Consider the following 9,877-nt stretch of genomic DNA (forward strand, 5'->3'; position numbering starts at 1 on the left):
CTAGAGGTGGAACAAGTATTTCAAATGACTGGTGACCTTTAGCGTGATCTAGACCTATGTTTTTAGTCTTACTTTTGTGTCCAGAAGGCAGAACCAAGGGTAATTCTGATCCCAGTCTAGTACTGGAACTGCCTCTGGGAGCTTTTGCACTGGAACTGCCTCTGGGAGGTTTTGATGTTGGGTTTGCTTGTTATTCAGATCCTGATGTGGAACAGCAAACTGATCTGGCCCTATAGGCAGCTCTCCAACCGAATCCGTGTCCGGGTATGGAACCTCAGACTCAGTCAAATCCTGATGAGGTGGGGCCAACATCTGCACTGGAGACTAGGACGTCAAGTAGTTAAAGCCCCCGGCTTCAGCCAGGGATGTAAGGGCATGGGGCAATTTGGGAAGGGTTCTTAGGCATGTGAAGACAAAGCCTCGGTCAGCCGTGCGGGGTTGGGGATCACCTGGACGGGGCCCATGGCCCACTCCAGAGGCTGAACTGCCTGGACTAGAAGCGACCGTTGTTGCCATGTGAGGAAGAGCCATGGGGTGCAGCCACGACACAGAGGCGCAGCCACGACATAACATGCGGCGGCTCCCAGGCACAGTGACCCAGGCCAGTGAGGAGCCGGAGCCACATCCTCCTCCAGAGCCAAACCGAACTGCTATGCCAGTGCCACGACGCGAGGGCTCATGTTAGCAACCGCACCGCCCGGCCCCGCAAAACGTCCCACCTGTTATTTATGACGTCTTTAGTTACGCCACCGTTATTAGGCTCGTGCGGAGATCCAATCCGCGCCACCAGAGTGGGACTTTCTTCCAGAGTCCACAGGGCGCAAGCCATCCTTCCCCTTGCAAAGGTGACAATTACCTCCTGCCGGGCCCTCTTCCCAAATCCGCCCTGCACACCCGGGCCCCAAACAATGAGGCGGGATTTGGGCTGCAGACCCGAGTGGCCCCAAACTCTGACAGCCCAGGGGTTGAGGGGGGTTGGGAACGATGTAGAGCTTCCCGTGGAAACCAAAGGACCTGGCATTCTGGGAAATTCAAAAGTGCTAGTCCAGTTCTGGCAATCTGAACTCTTCCTCCTCAAAGCTGAAGTCTGAGAGACATTCTTCCTCCCTTTGGCCAAACGGCTGACATGAAAATTAGCTGACCTGCAAAATGAGCACCAGTTAGGGTGGCGGGAGGGGAACACTCCTTACAATTATGCTAAAATGTTGCCATTTCCTCCAAACTCTCAGTATTCACGTCTCATGATTCATTCACCACTCTATTATTAGGGGGTCACCACTGAATCAGTGATGACTCCAGAATTTCTGTAGGAGGGGTCTGGGGCAGGTGAGCAATTCATTCTGGGAAAGAGTTTAAAACCAAGTGAATGGCCCTTTACATTAGTATGGGAAAAATGTCCCAAATCCCACTTTGTCTCAACAGAGCCATTAATCTAGAAAAAACTACAGTGCCACTTTTCAGAGGTCTACCCTGTGTGCACACATGGAGAAGAAACTTAGAATGTTAAAGTCAGCATGTTAAGTAATTTTCTTGAAATACTGTAACTAGCACCCAGTTTACTTTCTTCACAGGCCTTTTCATAATCTATTTAATTTTAGTCCTTTTTAATTGTCTGTTACACCTTTAACACCTAAATTCCAAGAGAGAGGGAGCTTCATTTTATCTCCACTGCCTAGCACATATGGTTTCTAAATGGAACTGATTCCAAGATTGGCCTCATTTAGGAGTGGATCTGTTGTTATAATCAGGTTACCAAAATCTTTAGTATCAATATGGAATCCTTTCCTCTCACATTTCACAGGAAGCTAGACTTCTTAAAGCCCAAACATGGATACATTTGAAGTTTCCTTGACTGTTAAATTGAATTGAAATAATTATTTTGTACGGGAAAAACTTTCAAAAATTTTTCATTTTTCAGAACAAAACCACCTTTTCTTTCTCTACTTTCTTCCCTTCAAAACAAACTTTGAGACATTGGGGTGAGTTAAATGATCAGCAATCTAGGCAAAAATTAAGCTCTCAATGGCATGAAATACATTTTTTGCTCATTTTAAATAAAAATCCTATATGCGGTACATTAATGTTTTCTTTTAGAAATTACGTTGACAAATTAATCCCTAATTCGAGGTATCCATATAACTTCTTTACAGAAAGGTTCTTTGGCAAATTATTTAACACAAGATATATATGAGATCTGGGTAATACACCTTACTTGAAAGGCATGAATTGTTTTTAAACAGTGTAACATAATCACACTTAAGACCATAGTTACTTTGTTCCCAAATCCCTGCAATTCTATTTGAGGGGAGTTCTAAAGGGCCTGTGTCCGCAACTGTAGATGTACACTGGTGGTCCTCAATGCTGCTCTCCAAACTTCAAATAAGGGGCCAGAGACAAGGCTCAGAACTTGGAAAAGGCCTAGAAATTTCCTGCCTCAAAAGCAGTTTCAGAGTTTCACCTTTTCCTAAGGAACACAGAGCTGAGTAGATATGCTGAAGTCTTCCATATCCTGCTGGTTGTTTTGAATTATGGCTACACTGGCTGTGTACCCCTTGAGCTTTTATCTCCACATACTTGAATTAAATCCTGTAGTTCCTCTTCGGTTCTAGCATCTGTGACCTCTTCACAGGGTCTATATGCCACAGCTGTTTTACCACTTTCTGTAATAAAATTAACACGGATCAATTCAGAAGTTTTCTTGTTCTTAAACTTCCTATATACAATGGTAGCACCGAATAATTAGACATTCTTTCGACTTCTAAAAGCAGAAAATAAGAGCATTTTCCTAGAAGTTCCCTCATCTGACACTTCAGTTTTTATCATAATTATCTGTGAAAACATATATAAGAAGTATCAACTTGGGTTCAAAAACTTTATGATCTTAGAAATAAGAACTAAGGAATAAGGACATTGAAATTAAAAGCTGTGGAAAAACAGGGGAGCAGTTCAGTTCCGGGGATCTACTAATCATAAAGTTTCCTTTGGGCACAGCTTGCGCCATTCTCACCGCTGCATAACTCGATAGGGAACAAAACCAACGCTATTCAATCGCAGGACCACTTTCAAGGTTTACAAAAACGTAGCCGATTATTATATAAGAATCTTATTCACCCAATACATCAGAAATGAAAACTGAAATTAAACTGATTCCAAAAACATAATCTAATAAACTCTTCAACAAGAAAACAGCAGTAATAATAATAGTCAATATATTTTGTCTGCTTACTATGTTTCAGGTATAGCTCTAAGCTTGTTAGGTTCATCATCCCATTTACTCTTACAATATCCCCCATTTGGTGGTAAGCTGAATTACTAACCCTATTTGCAGATAAAGAAATTGCAGCTTAGACATATTAAATACCTACAAATATCTCTGGCTACAAAAATCTAAAATTGCAAGAACGACAAGAAAATCTAACAGACAAACTTAGGACTCAAACACAGGTGTCCAAGGCTGATAATCACTACACTACTCGGTATGATAAGCAAGCAATTGAGGAAGAACTGGATCAAACACTTTCTGTATGAACTGAGGCAAGTCATTCTACATCTAAAAACTGGGGACAATAATATTTGCTGTCGTTTTGCTCATAAATGCCACAAAGCACAAATGTAAGACTGCTGCTGTGAAAGCATCTGGTGAATGAAAGAATATGTAATGTTTTAGATAACCATTATTTTCATCCAATTAACTTTTCAAATAAGTTTATTTGCTCACTGAAACTGAAGCACTTCAACGACAATCAAAAAGGTCTTACCTAAAACCACATTCAGCAATTTCTGGAATGTATCTGTCATAGCTTTCAGAATAGCAAGCTTCTAGGTTACCTCCCTTCCCATAAGGAATGATAATGACCCAAAATCCAACCAAAACAGACGAATTTAAAATGCCTATATGAATAACTGATTTCTAGGTTATATGTTTAAAACTAAAAATGCATCTGTGATCCTTGGATCATTACCTTAGTGATTAAGGACAGGCACAACACTGGGCTACGGGTGAATGTCTCTGTTGCAGGTATACCCTGGCATGGCACATGTTTACTGCTCGGATCTATTCTGGAAGTTCCTAAAATACTAGATGGGAAATGCAAACCAAAAACGTGGCACAAATCTCATATTACTCACAGATTTCAAATGGACAACCTGAGGCTGCACTGCTACAGACCCTGCTCTCCTCTGCGTAAAGGGCTGGACTCATACAGTGAGATAGATTTGGTTGCAGTGCAGATGATCCTGCCTCTACTCAACCATCACCCACTCAGGTGGATGGTGGAGCCTCCTCCACCCCATTCGATAACAGCCCTGCCTCTGACTTAAAACCCTAAGCCCAAGTGCCATGGATTCTAGGAAAAAACTCAGTACCAATCAGAATCCCCTTTCTAGGGATCTACATTTAATAATTCTGCTCAGGCCCTTTTACAGGAGGCAAAGGACTGAACATTTACACAAGAGTTTATTTCAATCTTTAGACAATGATTTTGTTGGGATAACTGAAGGCCAGAAGACATGTGCATTTGAAGGACTATTTTAGCACAAAAATAATTAATAACCAAAAAAAAAAAACCATTCCTAACTAATTTTCCCTCCTCCTAAGCTTCTTGGTAGGCAGCGAGTCCCAAATTTCTGAAGATTAAGGTGCTTTCAGGTATTCCCTAAGATAAAAACCTATAGTGTCGGGCAGAAAAATTCTGCCCAGGGCTTTAGTTGCTTAGAGAAGGTGATGATGTATCTGAAAAGTTGAGTTTCAGAAAGAAAGGAAAAAAGAGAAATCCCACTCCCTCACCTCCCCTCCCACACACATACTGGAAAACAGACCTTCCTCCAACTTATCCAAAGGTTCCTCAGCCATGCCAACCCAGGGACTCCTGCACTCATGGGAGGGCAAAACCACCTCTAAAAGCACAGAAGAACTTCAGGCTTTGCTTCTGAAGTGGTGTCACAATATCTGTATTTTCCCTTTCTTCAATGTTAGAAAGATCATGAAGCTGTTAGGATTTTGAATTAAAGGCTAGACTTCAACGTATTCTGTTGTTAGAAATAAATACCAAACTCCAGCAATCCCAAGTAATAGTTTAGGTATGCTATCCGTTCAAAATCAACTGAGACTTGCAAATGAATAACTAGATATGGACAACTATTTTTTTTATGATATACCATACAAATACTGGAGAAAATTATGGACACCACCATCCAAGTCATTGAGATTATCACTAATTCTAGGTGGCAGGCCAATGCTCAGATACTGCCATGTGGAACCCTCCCACATCTCCTCCCAATAGCCCTGTTCTATTCTGCTCTCAAAAGTCTAGGAGTTCAGTGTCGAAAGGAGTCTGTTTAGTCAAAGAAAATCTACAGAGTTTACCTTGATGATCCTTTTTGACCACCCACGGAAACCAAAGTAGTAATTTGCCAATTCTTGGCATCTGGAGCTGTTTAGGGCAGGCGTATTATGTTAAACCGCCTTATGTCTGGTGCCAAGATGAACCTAAAGACATAAAAGACCTAAAAATATCACGACCCTACATAAAGACTCATTTTCGATATACCTGAGATTTATCAATACCAATTTTATAGAGTGGTTGTGAAGATTAAGTAGGACATTTTAAGCAATGAGTTCACAGTGATCCCTAAATGTTATTTATTATTTTTCAGTCAGTATTTTTCTGCATCATTTCCAGGACCCCTGATTAACTGGAAGGTTCCCTGACCTCTGGTGGTGAAAGTGATGATGAAAGAACCAAGGAAGCCCAGGAGAAGCCTATTATGGGGCTGGGGGTAAGCAAAGGAAGTGAACTGTTTTACTCACCTCATTCTGTATCTCCTGCTTGAGAATATGACCTGAAGAGGAGATAAGACGGACCTGCCACTGAATTAGGACCTGAATCTGTAGCACCCCCTCCCCAAGTTACTAACCCCTGTTAGAAGAGGGAATATGTATACCTCTATAAATGTAAATAAAGCAACGAAAAGAATTAGAGGTTCATCTGTATTAACAGGCTTATTTGAGAGTGCAAATATTTCCAGTCTTAACTCTCTAAAGAACTTCCATATTACTGTGGATTTTTTATATCACTAGTTCTTTCTTAGATGTCCATTTCCATTTTGAACAGGGTGTAGTATATAAATATAGTCATAAAAATTCAAATAATACAAATAAAATGAAAGCATTGTTAATTCTTTCTTGATTTGTTTGTGCATCTTCCTCTGTCACTAGTTTATGAGCTCCTTCAGTGCTTGAAGGAACCATATATTATTCTTTCCTTGTTACCAGAAAGAAGAATACATATTGGCATATAATAGAGGAGTGATGGTCTGTTGACTGAGTGAAGGAATGAGTACATAAGAAAATGAAGTTACTTTCTCCAACTGAAGTTGCCTGCTGGGAAGGAGAAATGAACATTAATTTTTAAATATTGGATGTCGCATGGGATGCTAGGCCCTGTACGGTGAGTCATAATGGAGCTGTCCTGGACAATTAGGAAGCTTCAGAAGGGCTTGAGCCCCTGGGTAGTAGAGACAGCTGACATCTGGGATAACCTTGCCACAGTTCTTGCTGGCAAACCTTTCCCTTCGTGCTACTAAGAAAAGCTCAGATACATTAGGCCTTTCCTTGATTTTAATTTAAGATGTTATTCTCTTTTCTGTGTTTATAAAAATCACAGGGGAAGTAAGATAAGAAGTATGTATACCTGCCAATGAATAAAAGAACACATAATTGGAACTTCCGTGCTGGTGCAGTGGTTAAGACTCCATGCTCCCAATGCAGGGGGCCTGGGTTCGATCCCTGGTCAGGGAACTAGGTCTCACATATATGCTGCAACGAAGAGTTTGCACGCCAAATTTCAGGAGCCTGCAAGCCACAAAAAAAGGAGCCTGCCTACTGCAAATGGGGAGCCCACATGCCACAACTGGGGAGACCTTGAGCCGCACCTAAGGAGCTATCTGCTGCAAGTGAGATCCAGTGCAAGCAAATAAATAAATAAAATGAAAAAGAACGCATAAGTAAAGTAGGGAAAAATTTCGGGATTGTGGGTAGTAAACTAAGGCTCTGCATTAAATATACAAATCTAATACGAATGCCCTTTCCTCTCAACTCTATAGTGACTTGGAGAACATTTTCTTCATTACGCCATCAGTGACGGGCTTTATGCTGTGAAAATCTCACAAGCTACGCTTATGGAATGGTCTTAATGTCCAATATAAGAAAAGAACTCATTACTCACAACTGATACCAAGTAACTATTTTATAATCTCTCCAGGACCATCTGTAATATCTGAGTGGTCCGTGAAATGGTCACAGGGTCCACAAAGTAAAGAATGTCTGACACAAAATCATTTCAATCCCAGGGAGTACTGCCAGGATTGAAGAGGGTGTTAAACAGGGTAAAGAAGTGGGAGGTAGTGTACCTGGAGTCCCATCTGAGGAGAGTTCTCAGATTCAATAAAGGTGAAATCAGTGAGTAAAGAAATATGGGTGAGAAGAGGCAGCAAGGTCAGTAGGAAGTAGCCAGAGCAAGAAGCCAATCAGGGAAGACACACAATTATAAAGGGAAAGGTCTGGGAAGTATAAGCCTCACTCACTTATTCAGAGGAATTGAAAAGGTCCTTGAAAAAGGAATGGTGGCTGAATGCAGGTACATAATGAAATGTTAATTCTGGGGAAGTAAAATTGGATGGCATTTTGATATGGAATAAGGTCTCTACAATGCATTAAAGAATATTTTAACCATTTTCTGGAATCTGAAGGGAGTTCTGAATAGGCAGTTTGACAGTAATGATGATGATGAAGCCTCCTTTATGTTACATCTCAAAAAAGTTTGTCAAGCTCGGGACTTCCCTGGTGGCACAGTTGTTAAGAGTCCGCCTGCCAGTGCAGGGGGCACGGGTTCAATCTCTGGTCCAGGAAGATCCCACATGCCGCAGAGCAACTAAGCCCGTGTGCCATATCTACTGAGCCTGTGCTCTAGAGCCTGTGAGCCAAAACTACTGAAGCCTGCGTGCCTGGAAATCGTGCTCCGCAACAGGAGAAGCCATTGCGATGAGAAGCCCACGCAACGCAACGATGAGCAACCCCTGCTCGGCGCAACTAGAGAAAGCCGGCGTGCAGCAACAAGACCCAACGCAGCCAAAAATAAATAAATTAATTAATTAAAATAAATTGTCAACCTCACACATTTAAAATCCACATAAAAGTAAATATAAGGAAGACTCTTGTGAAGATTTCTTAAATTAAGGTGCAGCATAAAATGACATGGGGTTTAACATCAGTTAAGTTTGGGTTTGGCCTCTAGTTTCCACATTTACTGCCATGAACCTTAAGTAACTCACTTAACCATCCTGAGTTCGTGTTTCTTCATCTAAAGAAAAGGGAGAAACCACTAGGGAACTGGGGGATCAGTGGAGCAGTGCATCTGAGAGCATTCTGTACACCACAGTACTATACAAACGCTGGCCGTTGTTTTTTTTTTTTTTTTTTTTTTTTTAACCCCTGGGATCTTAGTTCCCAGACTAGGGATTTAACCCGGACCCTCAGCACTGAAAGTGCAGAGTCCTAACCAGTGGACCACCAGGGAATTCCTGATGGCGTATTAGTTTTAAATTCAACACTTCATCCCAGTAGAGCGAGGAATTCCACGTTTGGACGCACCTTCACTGGAGATGTGTGAAAAAGCTACTTCTGATCGCATGCCTTTTGGGCTCTGTGGGCATCCCTTGCTGAATAAAACTTGATGATGGCAGAGAACCCAGGACCGCCCACTGCTGCGTTTGGGAGGACTCAGACAGAATACAGAAGGCCAAACCAGGAGAAGACTGTGAAGAGAGAATGCTGTAGGGCGGTCCCACGCTAAGTAAGTGCTGTAAATTTCAGGCCCAAGAAACCAAACCGCCCATTCCCTTGTATTCCCCCAGCCCTTTGCCACAGGTAAGTGTGATGAGTCTGGAACTCCAAACACTTCTCATTTCATGAACAAGTTTCCCTCTGAAATCCTAAGCTTCGGGAAGTATTAGGAGGCAATGACTTCTGTTGGGAACTATGTCTGAAAAATCTATGGGGACGAGTTGACTGCTCAGGTCGTCTCTAGAACTAAGATTCCTCTCAGCAGAGACCACAGGCAGATGAGGTGCTGAAGCAGTATCCCGGGGCACCCAGTTACTGGGGCGCGGGGCGGCTTCCTCCAACCCTCCCTCCACTCCGGCTTGTCTCACTTGCAAGGCCTCGGCCGTTTTATCCAGAGCTCAACTCCCACAGCAGCAAGGTTTTTTCACCCCCGATGGGAACCACAAAAGGTACCAAGTGCAGCATCCTAACATCACTGCGCGTGCGCTGCTCAGGGCGCAAGTGGACTGCACCAGCGAATGTGCGCCCGCGCTTTTTAAAAAGTTAGTGCCAATAAATCTAATATATACAAAAATAGCTGAAAGCCCCTGAGTGTTTTGTGGATAGAAAAGCATGCGATTCAGACCAAGTTCAGAGCTTGAGAGTCTAAGAATAAACTAGCTCTCCATTCCATTAGAAGGGCTAGGTAGCAGCTTCTGGTTATGGAACCAGAAATCTCAGCCTCCAAATAGGACATAAAACAGCATCACTTGTACTCTTTATAAAACTGCAGAAACAAACAAAATAAACAAAAATATATTTACACCTGTCCTATAAGACAAAGGGTACTTGAGACCTAATGTATATAAAATCAGTTTACAAACTGTGATGCACTATATCAATAAGTTCTCATTTGCAGAGAGCACAGCATAGAACATGTGGCCATTAATGGTAATTTCCTTTCCCCCTTGGATTCCTTTCTCTTGTTCCTTTAACTATGCGGATCTGTTACATTATGAAGCTAACAATGTAACTGAGCTATTATTAGTTTAATAC

General features: G+C 42.0%; 1 pseudogene across 1 annotated transcript; it reads right to left on the reverse strand.

The window, feature by feature from the left end:
- Positions 1–3,714: 3,714 nt before the first annotated feature.
- Positions 3,715–9,307, reverse strand: LOC309978921 (RAD52 motif-containing protein 1-like; annotated as a pseudogene). The gene is made up of 5 exons: positions 9,211–9,307; positions 8,651–8,830; positions 5,366–5,488; positions 4,787–4,988; positions 3,715–3,819 (listed from the first exon to the last, which is right to left on the reverse strand). The product of its transcript is annotated as an RAD52 motif-containing protein 1-like (transcript).
- Between the last annotated feature and the right edge of the window lie 570 nt (positions 9,308–9,877).

This window comes from Leucopleurus acutus (genome assembly GCF_964270905.1).
Source record: "Leucopleurus acutus genome assembly, contig: HAP1_SCAFFOLD_149, whole genome shotgun sequence".
NCBI classification, from domain to species: domain Eukaryota; kingdom Metazoa; phylum Chordata; class Mammalia; order Artiodactyla; family Delphinidae; genus Leucopleurus; species Leucopleurus acutus.